Here is a 23407-nt window from a genome sequence, read left to right as displayed (position 1 = left end):
GCATCTTCTGTGGTCCAGTTCACACTGGAACAGCCACCAGCAGTAAGGAATTTTAAAGTTTTTCTCCCTCTTTTCAAGGTCTGTACTTTCCCTCTTCTGAAAGTTCATACATTTCTTCCCATTTCTTCTTCCCTGTGGGAGGTGGGGAGTCTTTCAATCTTCTTTTGTAATCCACCACCTTTCCTGGGTCATTCCCCACAGTTTTTATTTTAATCAATGTTCCCATAACTGGTGTCAGTGGACTCAAGTTTCCTGAGAACTTACAAAAGTGGGTTTTATGTTGATAACTGATAAAAATCAATAGAGCTCTGGGGTGCCTGGATGGCTCAGTCTGTTAAGTGTCCAACTTCAGCTCAGGTCATGATCTCACAGTTTGTGGGTTCAAGCCCTACATCGGGCTCTGTGTCGACAGCTGCTTCAGATGGTGTCTCCCTCTCTCTCTGCCCCTCCCTGGCTCGCTCTCTTTCTCTTTCTCACTCTCAAAAATAAATGAACACTAAAAAAAATCAACTGAGATCTACTTCAAATCACTTTGCCATTTCCCTATGAGGTAACTGATGTGAAAATTTTACAGACAAAAAGAAAATTAAGATTCAGAGAAATTATACGAATTTCATAAAGTCACATTCCTAAGTGATAGAAATTCAATCCAGACTCAAACCCAGGTGTTTTGGTTCAAAGCCCAAATATCACACTGCCTCCCAGACAGATAAAGCAGATCTTGGAGACTGCAATTGCCACTCTCCAGTGCTGACCCTGGGGACAGCTAACTTACACAGGTTTATTTGTTTCGGTATCAAAGTATTCTCTGCGCTGGCACTTCATAGCTTTTTGTGCAGTTTTATGTTGTCAGCTTGCCTATCCTGGAAAAAACTTTGCTTCATGGTTGCTGAGATAAAAGTAAAACGGAGGGGTCAGACCAAATCTGATAACTTAGACTATTTAATTACTAAACTTATTTAACTTGAAGTCAATGGGTATAAGCTCTTCACACAATTACTACAGCATTCTTGGTTAAAGCAGTGATGTGTTTCTTCTTTTCTTCCCAACCATATCTGTTATCTCTCTCTCTCTCTCTCTCTCTCTCTCTGCCTCTCTCACATACACACACATTTAGACCATGTTTTACATATGTATATGTTTGCATAAATATACACACATATGCACAGATATAAATCTATGTAAGATTTGAACATAAAGAATCTTTTAAAAAATACTCCACAACTTACATATCCAAATGAGTATAGCTCCAGATAGTTTGATACCATGGGAAGCCATACGAATCACGAGGACTATATTGCCTGAATTTCAACTTTTTCAATTCCTTTTTTGGAGTCTCTTTCAGAACATCTGTGATTTCAGTGAAAACTTGAGTGTTGGGGACAAAGTGAGTAAGTTAGGTAAGTCTCTTTTTGTTGTGCTTGTTGGTCAGGGAGCAACATAGCAGAGAGGGCATGCAGTCTTTAAAGAGAGCAGTGAGCTTGTATGGTTTATAAACTAGCTCTAATTACTAGTTACTAGTAATCTAATTACTGTAATCTAATTACTAATGCAACAATACAGTTGACTTCCTAAAAATTAAGTGATCAGCAATATTGGCCAAGCAGAGGTAGAGTAACTACCAAAGTTATATATTCAGCTCTGACATTTTATCCTAATTGCTGGATTCCTATATCCAACTATGTGACATTTCCATATGAATAATGGCCAGAATCAAACCCTTAATTTCACTACCGCAAACATGTTCCTCTCACGGTTTTTCTCATTTCAGGAAATAATAACATTTTCTACCAAAAAACTATAGGCCATGTTGGTTCCTTAGAATCTGTTCTCAACAAAGGAACCAGTGTGATTCTTGAAACTTAAATTCCATTGTACCACTGTCCTACATACAATTCTGCAAGGTTTCCTTTTCACTAAACATAAAATTTGTACTCCCAATGTTGGCAGTAAGTTAGGGGAACTGTTTAAATATCTACATGATATCCATGATCAGCATAGCACTCTGAACTCATTTTGTATGACTCTTTCTCTCCACTATGAAGCTTCAGCCATGCTGGTTTCCTTTTGCTTCCTCAAATACGTCAAGTTTGGTTCTGCTTTGAGTTCCTTTATTGGCTGGTCTCTCTTCTTGGGATCTCTTTCCCTGATTTTCACATAGTTGGTTTCTTTTTTTGTGATTTAGGCTTCAACTTAAATATTACTTCTTTAGAGAAATTTTCTGTAGTGGATTGAATGGTGGTCCATATCCTAATCTTGGAAACTGTGAATTTGAACTTCTTTTGAAAAAGGGTCTTGGCAGATATATATAAGGATTTTGAGATGAGATGAACTATATTATCCAGATGGACCTAAAACCAATGACAAGGGTCTTCAAAGAGACATGCAGAGAAGAGACATGGAGAGCTGAGAAGGCTTTGTGAAGACTGAGGTGGTGACTGGAGTTATGCAAGCACATGTCAAGCAATGTCTTATCTTCAGAAGCTGGAAGAGGCAAGGAAGAATTCCCACCCCCTCCCCCACCCCTGTCCCGGAACCCCGAGAGAGAGCACAAGCCTGACAACATCTTGATTTTGGGTTTCTGGCCTCCAGAGCCATAAGAGAATAAATTCATATTGTTTTAAGCCACACTTTATATGCTAATTAGTTATGGCAGCCCTAGGAAACTCATGCATCTTCACTTGAGCATATAATCTAAAGAGGCCAAGCAGTCACCATCACTGTTTAATTTTCTTCAACGCACTTACCACTACTTGATTGTTTTTCCTGTTTCCTTATTGTTTTTCTCTCTCACACAAATGTCAATTCCAAAAAAGCAACTATAGTCTGTTCTGTTCATCACCATATCTTTAGGCCTATACTCATATCTAAAACATAGTAGATATACAACAAATATCTGTGGAATGGATAAATAAAGTATATACTAGGATAAATAAAGCATATATGCTTTGGGAGAAGGGACTGGATATCTCTGAGATTCCTTCCAACTGAGGTATTCATGATTCCATAATTTTAGTATTTCAAGATGATTTTTTTGATATAAAATTAGAGGCCATTGGTAAAGGAGTTCCATTTTAAGATCAGTGTTTTAAGAAGAGCATTATGGCAGAATATACTATGTGGATTATGGAGGGAAGAAACTGTAGAGAATTTTATTAAGTAGGAGAGAAATGATCTAGTTTAAAATGATGGAGGCCAAACTAGAGTGTTTGTGCAAAAGACAAATGAGAAACATATATTGATTACAAAGCAAGCCAAGGTTTACCCGAATAAAATAGATATATGGTAAAGTCAATGTAACCAGTAGGAGATTTTCATTTACTAGCTCAGGAAAATTTCTTAACTGTCCATGAGTTGTGGTCTTGAGCTACCAAAACTGCATCACAAGCTTATAGATGAATGTCTATATTCACCCAATAAATGAATAGTTCTTATTTATTTATATCTTTTGAGTGATTGATGATGTGTACATCTGAAGGTTGAATGTACCTGGCTGATTATAAAATAAGTATTTCAGAGAGCATTTTCTGTGAATCAATGAGTCACCTCACCTCTTTTAGTTTAATAAATTCTAACTGGTTGCCAGATTATAAGTCATGCATTTTATTAAGGCTATTACTGATGGCTATTTTAGAATAGCAGTAGAAATTCAGTAAATTATCACTTATGCCTAATGTATGCCTTATTCTTTAAAGGAGATTTCTTGACGAATGGAAATTGAAAATGTATCTGAAACATTTCTTGGGAAGATAGATGTTACTGGTTTTGTTAATTATAAAGGATAAAATACATCAGTTATAATTACAGCTTTCTTTTTTCTGGATATCTTCCTATATGTAATAGAAATAAATCTCTCTTGAAATAGTACTTCCTAAAATTTGATTGTACTATATTAATCTAAATAATAGTCAAAGCAAATTAAAGCCCTGAAATGAGAGGCAGAAATGGATCCGTAATCACATTACATAAAGAAATAGCAAAAGGGAGAGTTCTCCAGCAGGAAGAGAAATTGTTGTTTGGTTTCATTGTAGAGTTCAAATACAGAGAAAGCTACCATATCAGAAGTTTAAAATATGATGATTTTTTTGCACTCACCCATAGAAATTTATGTTATGAATCACATACTCTTCCTAAGTAATTATGGATTAATTTAAAGAATGTAAGATTTTAAGCTTAAGTGTTGAAAGCCATATTGTACTTTCTTTCTCAAAGTATTTGAGTAAAAGGAGTTGTGCTTTATAAAATCATGATGTTAAAATACACAGCAAGTCACCTTATTAATGAAGGAATAAGTCTTGTGAATGAAATACGAAAATCTGGGACAGATTGTGATATGCTTCTCCTTGAAAATGGCAATTGGGAAACCTCTAAGAACAGATCATGAAGTTTGGAACCAGGTGGCTGGATACTCAAGGAAGGCTTCAAAATGAACTACTAGAAGAATAGGCTGTGCTATGAAAAGTTGAGATCATTTAAGGGCATTTGGCTACAGAGTGAGAACTGCTATGCTTGTATTTCACATTTGTACGTGAACTTGCATCTAAGAATAAGTTTGAATAGAGGCAAGAGTACTTAGTAATGAAAATGGTATACTAGATACCAATTGGAAAGCCTTCCTGACTCATGTTTCCATCTAAGGGATAGCCGAAATGCACAAGATCTGCTCTCCAAAATCGCAGTGTTCAATCACACACGACCTCACTTCTTTGTCTACTTCTAGCCATGGCCCATTTGATGCTAAGAACAGCCTGTTTATAGCTCACTTGGAATTAAAATCTGTGTCCTGCTCTAGAGATAGGATGTCATCACAAAGTCTACATTTTCATCAAGATTGAAGTTGTGTAGGAACAGAAACAAATATTAAGCAAAGGAAACCTGTCAGTGAACAGAGAGGAATGGGGTTGATATAATAAAACAAGGAAAGATGCCATGATAGACAAAAAGAGGATTGGGTGGTTGGACCATAAAACTGAGTGATGATGATTTCTCTGAAGTTTTATTGAGCTTTCTTGCATTATATGCCAGTACATTCTCTCAATAAGCTCCTTTCTCTGGCATAATCTGGACAGAGTAGGGTGACCAACCATCCCAATTTGCATGTAACCATCCTCATTTTATTGGGAAACCTCTCCATCCCCAGCAAACTGGGACAGTTGGTCACTGTCAGAGTCTCTATTTCTTGCAGCCAAAAGAACCCTGACTAGAGTAAATCCCACTTCTAGAAGAAAGGTAAGAGCCAATAAATAGAGAGGTTGATAAAAGTTTAAACTGATAAGATGAGCTTCAGTAATCACATAACTACAACATTGTGGGTTGAAGGAATCAGGGAGAATTATTTATAAAAACCGTAAATGTTAGACAAGATTTTGAGTTCACCTAGTTTTACATTATATCTTTTCTAATATAGAAAAGAGGCCCAGAAGAGTTGACTGCTTAACCTGAAGCAAAGGTATACTAAAAACCAGGTCTTACAAAAATGAATTCTCTGATATTTTACTGCTTCATGCTGCCTTTGATGTTTGTTTTTGCTATTTTCAGATATTTTTAAAAAATTTGTATAATGTATAAGCTTCACAAAGAAATTAAATAAGTCAATTGGTATTCTATTATTTTTACACTCTATTTACATTTTATGAAATATGTTATTTATATAGCATATAAATCTTAAAGTATATTAGATGTGCTTTATTATACATTATTGTGTTATACACTGTGTGTGTGTGTGTGTGTGTGTGTGTGTGTGTGTGTGCTTTAAGTCAGTGCCTCTTACACTTTAATTTGCATATGAATCGTTCTACCTGGGGTCTTAATAAGATATATGTGCTGATTCAGTAGGTCTGGAGGCCTGAGATTCTGCATATCCAACCATCTCCCAGGGGATGCCAGTGCTGGGAGGCTCCATGTGAGGTCATGCCCAGCTATCTCAATTATTTTCATCTGCAACAAGAGCTTCTCACAGGTTGGAAGAGTAGAGAAATAGGGACAGCCAAATTGGGTTGGGATATGGAGCAAATCAACAGGAAACAGACCGAGCAAGCTAGTCAGTGGTCCAGTTGCATAACAGTCATATATAAAACAAAGGTTCCAGGACCCCCTGGGTCTAGGACACTCTGAAGTCTAGATATCCAGATATGTGGAGCATATCTTGGCAGCAAGGCAGTTACCAGCAGGGTGCTGGCTGCACAAGGTTTTCATCAACTAGCAACCTGAGGCAAGGCTTTGGGGATGAGATGATGAGTGAGTAATGGAATTGGTTTGGTCCTCAAGGAACTCACAATCTAGAGGGGTAGGTTTGAGAAGCAGGTGACTAACACCCCTGTGAAGAAAGAAAAATTATAAAGGGTCATCAATCTAGGCAGTTAATACCTGATTGGGTTGAGGTCCAAGTAGGCAGACTGAATCAGTGTCTCCTGGGGGACAGGAGTATAAGCACTAAGATGTAGGCACAGAGTATTCATGCACCCAGGATGTGAAAGTGAGACTTGATATGCAAGGAATTCCATGTAATGTATGGGAATTTTATGCCATGGGCAGTGACACAATATCTTATTAGGCCAGGGGTCCTTGATTAAGGCAGAGATACAGTCAGAGTAAGGGCTGGGCTGGACTCCAAGTCTAGGCAAATCAGTGTGCTTGATGGGCAGAAGCCAGGCACCATGCACTGACCAAAAACCAAGAACGGTTGACATATAGTGAGAGAAAAGGTTAAATTCGGAAGAGCAGCTAATATTAGAAAAGAACAGACCTAAAGCAAACAGCTAAGAAAAGCAAATCTCCTTGTCCGTTTATTTCTCTCACAACCTACCCTCCAGACCACAACCCACTTTCCAGATTATAGCCAAAAGCAACATATTATCTTGGTTTACTTGAGGAGATGGTGTATAACTGGGAAGATATGGCATTAAATATGTACTATCTGTGTATTAAGACACTCACAGCTGTACATGACCTTATCCTTCAAGGCAGTAAGAAATGATACAACATAAAGCTGCATTATTTAATAATATTATCTATTTGTTTAGTACTTTTTAGGTTTTCAAGTACTTCCACAAATATTATCTCACTTAACCCTCACAGCAACATTACAAAAAGTGTATGGCTGGCATGCCCAAGTCATGACTGAATCATAGGTTAGAAATAGAAAGCTTAACCAAGGTTAATTAATTTGCCAAAGACCAAGTTGCTTCTAAGTTGATGCACTGGAGTCTTTGACTTCAGGTCATTGCTCCTTTTAATTTGCTAAAATGTAAAATATTTTATTCAATTTCAGATTTCTTTGTATAGAAGTTCTGGTGTCCAAATCCATAGGTGGGTCAGGCAGTCCATCCTAGTTTATAGCTAAAGCATTTGGACATTAGAATAGATGATAAGGAAAAAAACAAAGTATATATAAGGGGGAAACAAGGGGTTTAGAATATCTTTGGGTATTAGAGAATAAAGAATCCAAACAAAATAATTCTCAGGGAATCAAAAGCAAAGGTAACTAATTTACAATGTAATGAAAGAGGCTGGGATATGAGTGTCAAAAAAAGTAGCACATAACTTGTTCCAGAAGAGAGGGGAAAAAAATATTTCAAGGGGGTTGGAGAAAGGAGGATAGAAAGTCAGTTGAAGTTTGAAGGGACTGGTGACTGAATAAAGCAGACAGTAACTATTTTACTGTGGTCGACAGGAGCACGTGATTCACCACAAGACACCATTTTTCTCTTCAGTGCCAGGACTGAAGAACAAAGACACCACCCTTTATGGGATTAGCAGGTGTAACTCAGGCAGAGATGCAGCTGTGATTCTACAGTGAGGCCCAATAGAAAGTGTTCCATTGACTTGGGGTCTTGGGTTCATTAACTGTATGAAGGATCTATGAAAGGGGGGGAAAGATCTTGTTTCTGAATACTAATGTCAGAGTTAGAACAAAATTGATTAGGGGTAACTGAAGACTTTTTCTCCCATAGGAAAAGAATAGGGTTCAAAAGGCAGACTAGAGCTCATGTAAAGTCCATATGAAATTGAGTAATGGAGGCAGAAATGGAAGTCTGATGCAGATTTGATTAAAATTAACCATAATCTTATGATATGACTTGTAGGATGACAGGGAATGTACTAACCTTGGAGAGGAAGACCCCATGGTTGAATCAGTTTCGTGCCTGTCTTTGGCTACCTTCAGTATGGGCCACAGTGACAGAAAGTAGCTACTTCAGGCTTATCTCAAGACAGGTAAAGACATTCAAACTATGACTCCACTGTGGCTGAACAGTAGCAACATTTATCATCAGAACAACCCCACTGGCAGAGGAGAGACAGAAGTTAAAATTGAACTAAAGAACCAGACAACATGGAAAGGGACAGAGCAAAATTTGATAATAATCTTGATTTTATTATGAATACTAGATATCTTAGCAAATGGAAGCAGCAAACTACCAAGAAATATTTCTTTACGAATTTATACACTAAGGAAAAACAGAAGGCATAGATCAGAGATTGTAAATTTGCTATGTGTATGCTGAAGATGGGGAACTGACACATTCTGATGGCCTAAAGTATATTTTAAAAACTCAGAAACTATTTTTTCATGTAAAAATACAAGATCTGGCTTCCCTTAAAAAATTAGTTCTGGTATTGCCACATGACTACGATAGTCTGGACTGAGTAGAACTCTTTTGTCAGGACTAACCATGGATCTCTATGTCCAGCCCTGACTGGCCCCCAAAGAAACTTCTGTTTGTTCCATGCCCTCCCTACTTTGACAGCTGTTTGTAACCAAGTAGGCTTGTTCTAGACTACAATGAGAAGAATAAAAATAGTCACCTAAACTGAGAAGACATATTCTGTTTCTGTTCACAGATCCAGTCAACAAATATTAATTAAACAACTAGTATAAGCCAGCTATTTAGCTAAGTCTTGCAGAGATGGACTTGAATAAGTTGCAGTCATTGCTCTCATGAGGCTTACAATCTAAAGGGAAAGACAGATATTATGTAAATAATGATCAGTGTGGCCAGTAGTATACTGCAGAAATGCTGAGTGTTTGGGAGTCTGAATCTGCTGCTCCAGTCTCATGGGGTATCATTCTGACTAAATGTAAGCTGAGTCTCTGGGACATGACTTAGGGCTTACAGTTAATCACAGATTATTTCTAAACTGGTTAATGATACTGAGGTGCTGTATACAAAGAAAAATGTGAGGAAGTAGAGCAATTATCTTTCAAAGTTTTGGTGTTTTGGTTCTATTTCAATAATGCTGCAAACAACCCACCATCTTTACACCTAAGGACAATGGCTCTGTTGCACAAAGAATGCTGGTTATAAAGTTAATGTCTTTCCATTAAAAACTATAAACAAGCAAAAAAAAAAAAAAAGATTCCAATGGCTAACACAGTTATCTGACAAGTTGGAAAGACGAAGAATTTTATTTTTTGTTGGAATGACAAAAATGTATGGGTAGCAATAATGGTATTGATTGAAACCAAAGCTTGGACAGAAATGCAGTCTGGAAAAGGAAAGGCAATGTTATTTGATATTTATTATCTCCATCAAAGGCTCCTGTAATTCACAGTTTGACAGCATTTTGCGAGTAGCGCTGACCATTTCACAAAGCTGTGACTTACTTTAAGAAGAAGACAACAATTAACAAGGTGCATCGCATAAAGATAATGGTGAACTTAAATGAAATGAAACAATGAAATCCTAAAAGACTGATATTTTAAAATTGAAATTTCAATTTGCAAGTGGGAAGTGCTTGATACTGTTTGTTTGTTTGTTTGTTTGTTTTTTCCCCTTTGGAACAAAGGGTAGAGTTTGAGTATATGGACACATGTACACATAGCAAATCAGGTAGGAACAACCTACATTCTGCAACAAAACCTCGTATGGATAGTTTTGCATGGTTTTGCATAATGACGGTTAGATTAGTTTATTTCCTGGCATAGCCCTTTACTGTGCTTTTTACAGACTAAGCTGTTAGTACCAATAAGGAGTCTTGCTATGGTTGAGAGAATAAACTGCTAAATGTGGATTAGAACACTTTAAAATTTCAGATTTTATAAAAAAAGATTGAACAGCTAGAGATTTCTTGACTTGGGACAAGATACAGCTTTATAGTATCAAAGCAATTATTATTCACAGACCATTCATTCAACTTGTGATTACTCTGATCATCTGTTTTGCTTCTTCATCTAAGCAATTTCAAGTGCAATATTCCTTTGAAATGTTGTTTTATCGAAAAACTAATTTAAAATTGGAAGCTATGCCATTATACAATGTGCTTATTTGGGAATTAATAAGTAATGTTGGAATTACTTGATTCCTCTTCCTTAACGGTAACATGAGTGGATGCTCTCAACCCATTTCCCCCCTTTGGCAGTTCAGGAAAGCCCAGAGTCCTCTTCTCAGAATGATGCTTGTAAAGCACTTAGCATAGGGTTGAAGACATTATTCAATAAATGCTAGCAATTCACTAATGTAATAAAGTATGTAATTAATAAATTGGATTAGCGGTTCATTTCAAATTTCTTTTTTTCTCTGTTTCTCTGCTTCATCTCCATGAATATTTAGCAAGGATTCTACTTACATTTACAGAGTGTAAAAAAGATGCAATCAGTTTTAATAAAGAGACATCTACATTAGCTACCATTTGTTACAACACTTCTGGTATAATTATTTGAGACAAATTTCAATTACACTTGAAAGCCAAACATAATCCAGTTCAGAAAGACACTTGCAAATGACCCTTGATCTTTATTTCAGTCAGTTACAGTTAAAATGATTCTTCTGTTTCGGGATGGGGGTGGGGGTTCAACCACCAGTTGTGCAAGGGGTACGTGGTAGTTTAAATGAAGCATTCATACAATAAGTCAAAGAAATCCAGTATTTGTAATTTTCTATTACCCTGACTTCTGTTATGTTTTTAATGTCTGCGTATCTATCTATTTATCTATCGCCTATCTACCTTCTTCCTAGGACTGAGTTGGCCATACTTACCGTATTTATCCAACAAGGTATGGGAAGATCTTATTCTGGGCCACTTTTCAGGGGGAACTTGATTCTTCAATGAAATAGAGGAAGGGTCTGCTTAAAGAAGCATAATGATGCCTCACAAGCCACAGTGGCAATATTTAGTAGGGGAAGTGAAGAATTTATTTTTCAGCTGAAACTCTGAGGAAATTTTTAGGTAGAAAGTGCAAGGTATAATTATGTGGTTTGGAATTCCGCCAGGGCCCTGGAATTCATACCTCTTCACTTTCAAGATGTGTCACAGACCCTTTAATTACCTGAAGTGGATCAGGACCTCTGTTTTCTGTCTATCCCATCAAAAAGACAACACATTTTGTTACACATTTACCTGATGCCCCTTTGAATTTTACATTTGCTGAGCACCAAGCAGGAATCATCTTAATCTCTCCTATTGATATATATTTTGGGGATTTTTTTTGGAAATCCTGATTTAGAGGATTGATAGTAAGGTGGGAGCCATTCTCTTGTGGGAGAATGACCACAGATGCCTGTGGGGTTCAGGGGAAAGGACTGAGACCACTACCTACTAAGAATCGGACAGCCTGGACTTAACATTGACTTGTCTACTTACTAGCAAGAAACTCTGGGATAGTGTTAGTTAGCCTTAACTTGAGCTTTAGTTTCCTCATCTATAAAATGGTCAATATCCATATTTTTTTATATTATATAAGTGGCATAGTGTTCAAAAGGCTCTTAGCCTCATACATGGAATATAGCAAACAGTCAAATAATGTGAGTATTACGATTATTATTTCCAGGGCCTTCTCTAGGTCTTAGCTCCGATACTTAGGCTATAGCCTGTGGAGAAGTGGTAGAAGTCCAGAGCCTGACTGTGAAAAGTTTTGTACATCAGGTTAAAAAGTTTAGATTCTTATCCTGTAGGCAAAGGGGAGGTAACTACTAAAAAGTTCTAAGCAGGGGTATGGTTGAATTTAATCTCAGTTATTGAATTGTCCTACAATGCTTTAATGTCTTCATCATCCTTTGAGAGACATGATAGATTTTTTTTGTCTTTATATAAAATGACCCCAAAATTCTCTTCATTTTTTTTCTTCATCCCTTCCCCCAAGGCAGGGTGTTTTGCTGTCTGGTGCCCTATTTCAACATGCTTATTTGTTATGTTATCTGTGGCTTTTAAAAATTTTATTATTTTCTTCAGAGAGAGAGACTGCAAGTTGGGGAGAGGGGCAGAGAGAGAAAGAGAGAAACAGAAACTTAAGGAGGATCCATGCTCATCGTGGAGCCCTGTGCAGGGCTCAACCCTACAACCATGGGATCATGACCGGAGCCCAAATTAAGAGTCAGATGCTCAACCGACTGAGTCACGCAGGCACCCCTGTTATACTATTTCTACTTCTTCTTTTTTTTTCCTCCTCAGCTATTGTGTGCAGAGTATTCGTACAGCTAAACATCTTAGGATGATGTCTAACAGAATAGTTGCTTGGCTACTAGAAATAGGGTTTCAATACAGAAGTATTTCAATACAGAAGTATTTCACTTGCTAACATTCAATTTGTAAATATTTACAGACATAAAACAAAATAAGCTACAGATGAGAGCAAAAGCGTTCCAACTCTAACCATCACAAATAGAGTAAAATTGTCACTTGAATGCTCTTGCTGGGATGTGGGAAATATGGAAGTGTCACTCACATTTTTCTAAGTTGATATCTTTCTCTGCAGCAGAGGCACTAGGGATCAGGTCTTTAGCCTGTTTCTGAGCCGCATTTTTCTCCACTGTAAACCACTGTCTTTCTATCAATGGCTTAAGCAGAGTAGAAACAGATTTTGAAAAGTTTTTCACATCCATCACTTCTTTATGGCACAACATCATTGATTTCCTGGAAAGATGCATGATATTACTTAGGAGGTTAGCACTGATGCATGATCACATGAAAGTATTAGAAAAATCAGGTCATTGATTTAGCTGACCTAACGTGAACTGTGTGGATTACAGGGAAAAGAATCAATACTAATAAGTCTAGTAATAGGGAATATAGGATAGAAATGGAAGTTGTCCAGCTCAATGCAAAGCTCAGACACTGATAGTCAAGACGTGACTCCAGGGTTGAGATGTAAAGTCCAGGTGTTTGATTAAGGCCATGAGATAGGAACAGAAACACAAGCACAGAAGGGACAAAGGGAAATATCTAGTATGGTCAGAGTCAAGGGAAGCAGATAGCCAAGAAACTGAGGACGCAAATGCTGGTGGCCTGAAATCCAACAGAACAGTAGCCACCCAGGCACCCTGTAAGCCTTTCATTTTTAAATCTCTGATAAAGGAGTACACTTCTAGACCCCACTGATATCCTCAAAAGACACCTGTGTAAAAGTCTCAGTGAAGAACATGTCTCCTCAGTAATAAAGGCAGTGCTAGGTTCCGTGAAAGCCTCGGCTTGGAAATGGCTATTTGACATTTTCAACTATCTTGTAGAGTTTCTTGCAAGTCATGCATCAATAATGCAATAATAGTGCTTTAGAAAGACTGCAAAATCTGTTACCATTAAAAGTCAAAACAAGCTAAAATGTAAGTTTTAAACCATTTTAAGGCTCAGAAAATGCATAAAAGAAAAACAACATTAAAACCATTCATAACCAGTGACCTAGGGATGTTTGTTAACATTGCAAAATTTAGGGGCTTGTGGGTGGCTCAGCAGGTTGGGCGCCCGACTCTTGATATCAGCTCAGGTCATGATCCCACAATTCATGAGATCAAGCCCCATGTTTGCCTCCAGGCTGACAATGTGGGGCCTGCTTGGGATTCTCTCTCTCCTCTGTCTCTAGCCCTTTCCTTGTTTTCTCTCTCTTTCAAAATCAATGAAAAAACTTAAAAAAAGAAACATTGCAAAGTTTATTGAATGACTGCTGTGTGTGGAAAACTAGACTTGAGGTTTTACATGAATCATTTCATTGGATCCTCACAGTATTAACCTTTGAGGGCATTACTTTTATCCCTACTTTATACAAAGTAGGACATAGACTTGGGGTGAACAAATAATAGATTTAAAACTATATAGTCAATGATTATGTGGTTAAATCCAGAAATAATAATTTGATCTATTTCACTGCAAACTCATACTTGTAATCAATTTGCTGTATTGACTTACTTCCCAATATATCTTTTCAAATATATATCTCTAGGAATAAATATATGCACATTTTAAAAACAGAATATGGGGCATGTAATTTTATAAGAATATATTGAAACTTCCCATGTCAATGTACATGTATTAGTCACAAATATTTTTTCTATGAATCATTTTTTAATGGCTATATAGTATTCCAATAAATGGATTATCATGATTTGTGAACTACCTTAAGTTTAAATATTCATGTTGAACCAAAAAATAAATAAAGAAATAAACCAAACAATCTGATTAAAAAATGGACGAGGACCTGAATAAGCATTTTTCCAAAGAAGATATACAGATAGCCAATGAACACATAAAAATATGCTCAGTATCACTAATTGTCAAAGAAATACAAATCAAAACCACAATGAGGTATCACCTCACACACTATTAGAATGGCTAAAATAAAAAAGGCAAGAAATAACAAATGTGGGCAAGGATGTGGAGAAAAGGGAACCCTTTACACTGAATGTAAATTGGTGCAGCCACTGTGGAAAACAGTATGGCATTTCATCAAAAAATTAAAAATAGAAATACCCTATGATTCAATAATTCTAACACTGGGTATCTATCCCCCAAAACAAAAACACTAATTGTAAAAGATGTATGCGCCCTTATGTTTATCGCAGCATCATTTATAACAGCCAAGATATGGAAACAACCTAAGTGTCTATCAATAGACAGATAAGGAAGTTGTGGCGCGTGCGCGCGCGCACACACACACACACACACACACACACACACACATATATTAGCCATAAAAAAAGGATGAGATCTTGCCATTTGGAAGAACATGGATGGACCTACAGACCTAGAGGATATTATGCTTAGTGAAATAAGTCAGACTGAGAAAGACAAACACTGTATGATTTCACTCATATGTGGAATCTAAAATACAAAACAAATAAACAAACAAACAAAAAGCAGAATCACATCTGTAAAGACGGAAAACTGCTGGTTGCCAGAGTGAAGGGAGGATGGGGAGATGGGAAAAGTGGGTGAAGGGGAGTTAGAGATACAGACATCCAGTTATGGAATCAATAAGCCACAGGAAGAAAATGTACAGCATAGGGAATATAGTCAAAGATGTTGTAATAGCGTTGTATGGTGACAGATATAACTGTACTTGTGGTGAGCATAGCATACTGTATGGAGAAGCTGAATCACCGTGTTGTACATCTGAAACTAATGTAATATCGTGTATCAACTATACTCAAATTTTTTAAAAGATTATTAAAAAAGAAAACAAATATTTACATTGATTCCAACTTTTTGCCAATCACTTCTATATAAAATTCTGTTTTTCTTAATTTTTTAAGTGTTTATTATATATTTTTAAGAGAGAGAAAGAGAGACAGAGCATGAGCAGAGGAAGGCAGAGAGAGAGGGAGACACAGAATATGAAGCAGGTTTCAGGCTCTGAGCTGTCAGCACAGAGTCCGACACGGGGCTGGAACTCACGAACAATGAGATCATGACCTGAGCTGAAGTCGGACGCTTAACCGACGAAGCCACCCAGGCACCCCAACTTCCATATAAAATTCTTATTCTATTCTCTCTTATGTTAAATGGGGGAACGACAGCATTATTCTATTCATCATAGGGTTTGTATGAGGACAGAATCAAATAATACTTCAGAGTCAGTCCAATCAGGGAAAGCGACATGTTATTATCATTTCTCCTTTCAGGAAGGAAATATGCCTAAGCAGTACAAAAATGAAATGATCATTTTGTACACACAAGTGAAATAATGACATTGTGAAAATTCTCTGTTCTACTCCATTAACTGTGAGCGCTATTCTTTACTATTCAAAACAAAAATATGTAAGAAATTGTCATTTTGTTTAAAAACCAAACAGTCAGATTGCCCAAAGTGCTGGCTAATTACACAGTTGGTTTACAAAAATAATAATAATAAAATAAAGGGATAACCACAGATTGTGAAATTGTAACTCCCATCTATGCAGACCCAGGGCTGCATGGGCAGGGAGAATGAGAATAAAAGAGAAGAGTTAAACCTTTTTTGTACAAACAACAATGTATCAGTAAATGGTTCTATAAATATTTTGTTTAGACTTACACTTTAGCAGCAGCGGTAAATTATATAAGCACAACTGAGTATATACTTCTGTCTTCTTCAAAAATCTGACTCAAATATATAAATTATCGACCAACATAGATGTGTGATTAGGAATTTCTCATTAGTAGATTCAGAAGGACATGATCACGTTTGTCTACAGAGTAACTGGCAGGAGAGCCCCATCCCCATTTGAACTGGTACATTATTGGCCTGCTTGATTTTAAAGCCCAGTGAAACCTGCAGTGTCTCCCTCCCCTCTTCTTTCCACACCTTGACTGTCAAGTGCACAAGCTGTCTTGGACTTTCTGTAACTCTCGATGGCATCTCTACCTTCATTGCCTTGCAAAGTAAAATGTGCAGCTAAGTGCCCCTCAAATACTGGTTCAAATTTAGAATCACAGATTTTACATCTGGAAAGGGCATCGGGACTGGCTGCTTCTCTGAGTATGTCAAGTGTTATACAGAGTATTTCCATTTCACCACTAGGTACATGGAGACTTGAAGAATTAAATGACTTGTCCAGAGTCTCTCAGGAAGGAGACCAGAAACTGAGTTTTCTGATTCCTCAGGTAACAAAATACCAAAACTGAAGAAGGTTTAAAAATATATATTTCAAAGAAAGGGATACAAACGTAGGTGTCTTTCTATACAACTTCATTTGGGTATATTTTAAAAGAGCACAACACTGTTATCGCCACTGTATTCATAGGAAAATAAGTTCTGCCACCAAATCCACACCGTTTTCCAGATTTGTAAATGAACAAACTAGATGGCATGCATCTGTTTCCAGATATAGACAACATAAGAAAAATTAATCACAAAGTACTTTCTAAGTGCCTGCCAGTGTCCGTAGAGAAAATGCTAAAAAGCAACAGGCAGGCCCAAAAGCCAGGTGCCTGGTAATAGAAGACAGGGAACGAAGGCATTTCCCCGAAAGTGAATCAACCTTCAGCCTGGGGCTGCTGGGTCATGAGAGATTAATAAGAAAGAAGATAATCAGAGGAGTAAGAAAGAAGAAACATGAAATGTGAGAAAGGCCACAAGGAAAAAAAAATAAAAACAAGAGAAAAGGAAGCCTAGAGCTCGCCACAACAAACAAAAGGCAAAAGAAGAAATGGTATCCATTTTTAAAGTTCACATGAGAAAACATACCTACTTTTAATCGGATCCTCTCCCTTTTCCCTTACAGCAATGTTCCGTTGGGCCGGGCCACTCGCTAACCGATTGCATGTGCTGCCTCCTCTGTAACTTTCCTTAAATTATCCCTGGTTTGAATATCTTTTGGAAACTTTTGGTAAATGAAAACTTTGTTTTTCCTCCTTTCGAGTAATTGTTCCCATAACTTTACAATTTAAGGATTTTTAAAACTCTCTTTAATTGCAAATAAATAGCTTATATGACGTATAAATATTTTATCGACATTAAAGTTACTCAACAGAGACTGTCCACTGTTTACTGTGTGCCAGACCCTGTTCTGGGCACTGTATTCTTCCTGCTTTCAGTCAAGTGGCTCTAAGCTCCTTTATGGAAACTCAAGTAGCTTTCACTTTTTTTTTTAAGTTTATTTGTTTATAAATAAAGGGAGAATGCAAAGGAGGGGGAGAGGGAGAGAGAAAGAGAGAATCCCAAGCAGGCTCTGCACTCCAGGCACAGAGCTCGATATGGCGGTTTGAACTCATAAACCATGAGATCATGACCTGAGCTGAAATCAAGAGTTGGCTGCTTAACCAACTGAGCCACCCAGGTGCCCCAAGTAGCTTTCACTTAAACAACAACAACAACAACAACAACAACAACAACAACAACAACAAAACACCAACATATAATAGGGGCGCCTGAGTGGCTCAGTTGGTCAAGCATTCAACTTTGGCTCAGGTTATGATCTCGCGGTTCATGAGTTCAAGCCTGCATTGGGTTCTGTGCTGACAGCTCAGAGCCTGGAACCTGCTTCGGATTCTGTGTCTCCCTCTCTCTCTGCCCCTCCCCTGCTCACATTCTGTCTCTCTCTGTCTCTCAAAAATGAGTAAATGTTAAAAACATTTTTTTAAATGTATAGTAATTTTAGATCCACCAAAAAGTTGAAACGATAGAAAGAATTAAGAGTTCCCGTATAGCTTTCGCTCAGTTTCCCATTGTTAGTATCTGACACTCCTACGGTATGTTTGTTACAAGTAAGGACCCAATATTCATACATTACTATTAACTAGGCTCCATGCTTATTTGTTCACTTATTTTCCATAAGGTCCTTTTTACTGTTTCAGGATCTCACTCAGGACACCACACGACATGTCTCCTTAGGCTTCTTTTTGTCTGTGAGAGTTGCTCAGACTTTCCCTGCTTTTAATCACCTTGCCATTTTTGATAAGTCCTGATGAGGTGTTTTGTAGAATGTTCTTCAATGTTGGTTTGTCTGAAGTCTCTGTTGTAGAGTGGGGTTATGGGTTTTGACAAGAATGTCACAGAGGTATACCAGAGGGTAGATGCCATCCAAATGCTGTATCACACTGATGTGAACCTTGATCACTTGGTTAAGATAACGGGTGCCAGGTTTCTCCACCACAAGGCTACTCTTTTTCTCTTTTCATTTTCTATTCACTAAGTGAGTCAGTAAGTCCAGTCAGCATTCAGGGCTTTCATACTGCTGTCATTTCTTAAATTCTCACCTGATCAATGACTATGTTCTCTAAAGGAACTCTAAAGGCAGCAGGTAGATATTAGGGTACTGTGTAACAGCTGTGGTAGAGAGATAAGGTATTAAAAAAAGGATGTATATAAATGGATCACCCTTTTAAATAGTACTAGCCCTTATTCTGGTTATATGATGATTTCAAGAAATAAACACATTTGAGTCCCCTTTCATGTCGAAGTCAAACAAGAATAAGGTCTAACTCCCATAACTGAAGGTTCATTCTTTCATTGACTCAACAAGAGTAGTAATGCAGACCCCAGGGTTGCATTCGGGTGTTAGATGAAGTCCCTGCTCTCACAGGCTTAATGATCACTTTTGTTTCAGAGAGAGGAGTGTTAGTCATTTTGAGTATAAGAAGTCAGCCAATCTGGTTGAGGTTAATTCATTTATTTTACTTAGGCCCAGCAGATCCTAATGAATTAGAACCATAAAAAGACTACATTCATTGAAGGATCAGGTTTTAACTTGTCCTGTACCACTCACCTACAGGCTGTCCTCCTGCAAAGCTACATGAAAGCAGCTATAGCTGGGTAATTCAGGCCATGGATCCTGATAGAGGGCTGATGTGATGAAAAATGTTACCCATCTACCACATCATGTAGGCTGTGACCTCAACCCCCCTGATTATGCCAGAGAAGGGCTGGTGTTACCCCAACCATGGATGCTGAGGTACAGACCATGCCACCACCCAGCCATATTAAAAAGCTGCAACCGCACCGCTTGGAGTCCAAAATGTATCTTCCCTAACCGTGAATGCTTGGCTGATGAACCAGGGCTGGAATTGAGATTCCATCCATTATATTTCTATTGGATCTCAGCCCCTGCCTGTGCCAGGGGAGGAGCTGTTATTTCCTAGACACTCAGTTCACAGGTCTGGGGTTCTTCTTCTGGAGACTGACACCCAGACCTTGTGGGGTCCCCGTGTACTGCTCCAGAACATGACAGGCACTGGGAAAATCACACACATGCTATTACTCCTATCTCTGAAATTTTTTCTCTTATAAAAACTGCTCCAGAAGTCTTAGTAGTGTGCAGCTTGGCTTTTGGCTAGTCTTGTGTGGCATCTACCAACAACAGGAGGCATAGAGTGGTGACAATTCAAGGGCAAACTGTGCCAGAGGAGTGAATTCGTTGGGAGATATCAATCTAAGATACACCAGGATACTAGATGGAATCCTCTTATATGGTAGCAGAAGAGCCCAGGAAGACATTGCACGGCTAAAACTAAAACAGACCAATCTACCTTAAATCTAGTGGAATCAGCAGGTATAACCCAATTCTATAGGTGTATGATTTGTAGTGCTGCCATCACGGAATGAGTATGGCCTTTCATGGCTCATTCTTCTAGGAAAGCAGTTATTGAGAGATAATTACAGAAACTGTAATAGCTAAGTACTAGGGATACAAAGATAGAGTCTCTGTTCTTAAGTAACTATGGCTAGTTAAGGAGACCAATTGTAAAACGATAAATGCTATGATAGATTATGCATACTATGCTATGGAAGCAAAGAAGAAGAAGTAGCAAACATTTGAGAAAAGCCAGGAAGTACTTCACAGAGGAGGTGGTGACATTTGGTGTGTACCTCAAAGGGTGGGTCTACAACCCATTTAAGGAGATCTCACCCAGGACCCTCCAAGCTGCATTCAGTTAGGATACATCTGTTTCTAGTTGATGCATGATGCTTTTCTTGGAAATGGGGCTCTACATATATGGTACACCCTTGACATTTACAAAGGAGACATCCTGAGATGTTCCAGAATACTTAAATTCACACATACTAATTAAGATATAGAAGCTGAATAATCAGGCAGGCTTACTCGTTGGCTAAGTACTTGCTTCTACACATGAACCACGTGGTAGGCAGCATACCTAGATATGGTCATACTCTCAAAGGTTGAAAGTGCAAATGCCATGAGTCTAGCATGCTGTAAGTTTGTTTTTATTTAATTTTGAGAGAGAGAGAGAGAGAGAGAGAGAGAGAGAGAGAGAGCAAGCAGGGGAGGGGCAGAGAGAAAGAGAGGGAGAGAGAGAAAGAATCCCAAGCTTGCCCGGCACTGTCAGTGTAGAGCCCGATGCAGGGCTCGATCCCATGAACCAGGAGATCATGACCTGAGCCGAAATCAAGAGTTGAACGCTCAGCCAACTGAGCCCCTAGCATGGCTTAGAGAAGGATCTTCCAGGACAGTAGCAGGATCATCCCAGTATTCCAAAGAGACAGTGATGCTTTAGGCCAGAGAATTAGAGCCTAATTATCTCCTCAGAAGATGACTTTGTGGCAGAGCTTGCTGCACTCTTAGTTACCTGGAAGACACAGCAGAGATCAGCCAGAAGGAGGAGATTGGTGTCTGGCCTCATGTTACATGACCCAGTGAGTCATCATGGGCCAAAATGGATTCCTTTCAGTTGGAAAGAATTAATGCATGTGTCATTTCTTGAATATGCTCACTGTGCTCTTGGCATAGTGCTAAGAGCATCACAGCTCATTAGCAGTATTTACTTGTCACCAAAAGCCTGTGAGTTAGCATTATTATGTCCCCATTTCTGAGATGAGGAAACTGAGCTTAGAGAAGTTAACCACTAAACTCAAGGTCGTACAAACTGGGAAGCGATAGAATTGGGGGTTAATCTAGGACTGTCTATCATCTAAACCCTCTGCTCTCAGCTTTTTGATCCTTCTTCACCCTCAGTTAAAAACAGAGGAGTATTAGTAAAGTGTGTGCAAAGAGGGAAATGGCCATATTCTTGGGGACTTGTGACTGGCTGGAGACATGCTCCTTCACAAAGACCTTTGCTGTACTTATTTCCTGAGTGGCTCAGGAATTAAGTAAGTGCTCCTTCACCAAGCATTGTCAGGAATATGGGTGTTTTGCCTTTCAGTTTGATGTGGCCCATGACAGGAATCACGCACGTCGGGGCTGAATATATGTTACTAGAAATAGATTATTTCAGGAAGTCAGATTCATACAGTTAAAATAGAAGTGAAGGAAACTAGAAGAAAGATACAACCTTCTAATCTGTGGCTGAATCACGCACCATAATTGAGCCTTCTCATTTCCCACTCTTTCCTTCTTCATTTTGCAAGTGTCTCCAATTGTGACATTACTCCTTCGTATTTCTTTTTCTTGTCTTGCTATTTTCTCCATCCACTCTATCTTTTAACTTTTCTAGGGAGATTCTATTGATTATTGAAATTATCAGCAAGTAAGGTAAAAGAGATAGTTCTTAGAAAAACAAAAGAAATCACATTAAATAAGTCAAGGTCTCAAGTAAAACCAGAGGTTATCATTTTGTTACTGATATTGATGAGAAAACTATATACATAAATTTGTCCAACATATTTTTTAAAAACCTAATTTTTTGTTGAGACTATTCTAGGTGTTGGGGATATCAGAATAAACTTTTTCATGTGTTAAAGACTAAACGTTTTTATCATCCCCGAATTCACGTTAGAGGTGGTCCTCTGGATTGTAATAATGACATGAAGTGGACCCTTGTGAATGGGATTGGTGTCCTGATAAGAAGAGCTATAAGAGAGGTGATCTCTCTCCTCCCTCCATAAGAGGATATAACAAGAAGACAGCCATCCATGAGCCAGAAAGAGGGCCTTCACCAGGAACTGAATTGCCTGGCATCTTGATTTTGGACTTCCTAGTCTCCAGAACTGTGACAAGTTAAGTTTCTGTTGTTTAAGCCACCCAATCTATGGTAATTTATCAAAGCAGCCTAAGTTGACAAGACAATGGGTAAGATGAGACCTAAAGAGACAATGTCAATAAAATGTGGTATTATGACACATCCATATCTCTATCTCTCTCTGTATGCAGTTGCTACAGGAGCTCTTTATCCAACCCAGGAGTTCCAGGAAAGTTTCTGAAGGAAAAGATGATATCTGGGCTCAATCATTAAAGATGAATTAAAATTAGGAGAAGGTGGAGAAGCAAGGGATGGGGGGAACAGTATTCCAGGCTTAGAGAATTTGGTAGATGAGCAGGTACAAAGGCATGGAATCACTTGGCATGTTTGGAGAATTATAAGTAGTGCAATGCTGCTAGAAGACAAAGTTATAGGGGGTGAGAGGCGTGAGTAAGGCTTAGAGAGAGATGTTCTGTCTGTTAAGGAGCATATACTTGATCCTTTTGGTGTTGGGGTGATGCAATGGCCTAGAAGGACTCTAAGAAGGAGAATTCCCATAATCACATAGCATTTTAGAGTGATCACCTGCATGGCCAAGACAAGGAGAAATCGGACAGGTGGAACACAAGAACCCGGGATGCCAGTCTAGGGCAGACGTGAAGGGAACTTGCACTGGACCGTCCCATTGTGAATGGGACAGACGTAAAGCTGTAGGCATTTGGATATAGGTATTGTGTGAAGTGCACAGAGGAATACAAATCTCTGAGGCATTTCTTCATTTTCTGCTTATGAATAGCAAAGATAACCCTAATGGGAACGTCAAAACTCTATAGAGGTCTTCCTATTGTTTATTGTTACAGATTCG

Source organism: Felis catus, chromosome A1, assembly GCF_018350175.1.
Source record: "Felis catus isolate Fca126 chromosome A1, F.catus_Fca126_mat1.0, whole genome shotgun sequence".
Classification (NCBI taxonomy): Eukaryota; Metazoa; Chordata; class Mammalia; order Carnivora; family Felidae; genus Felis; species Felis catus.
The sequence above is the reverse complement of the archived record's forward strand: the minus strand, read 5'-3'. Positions refer to the sequence as shown.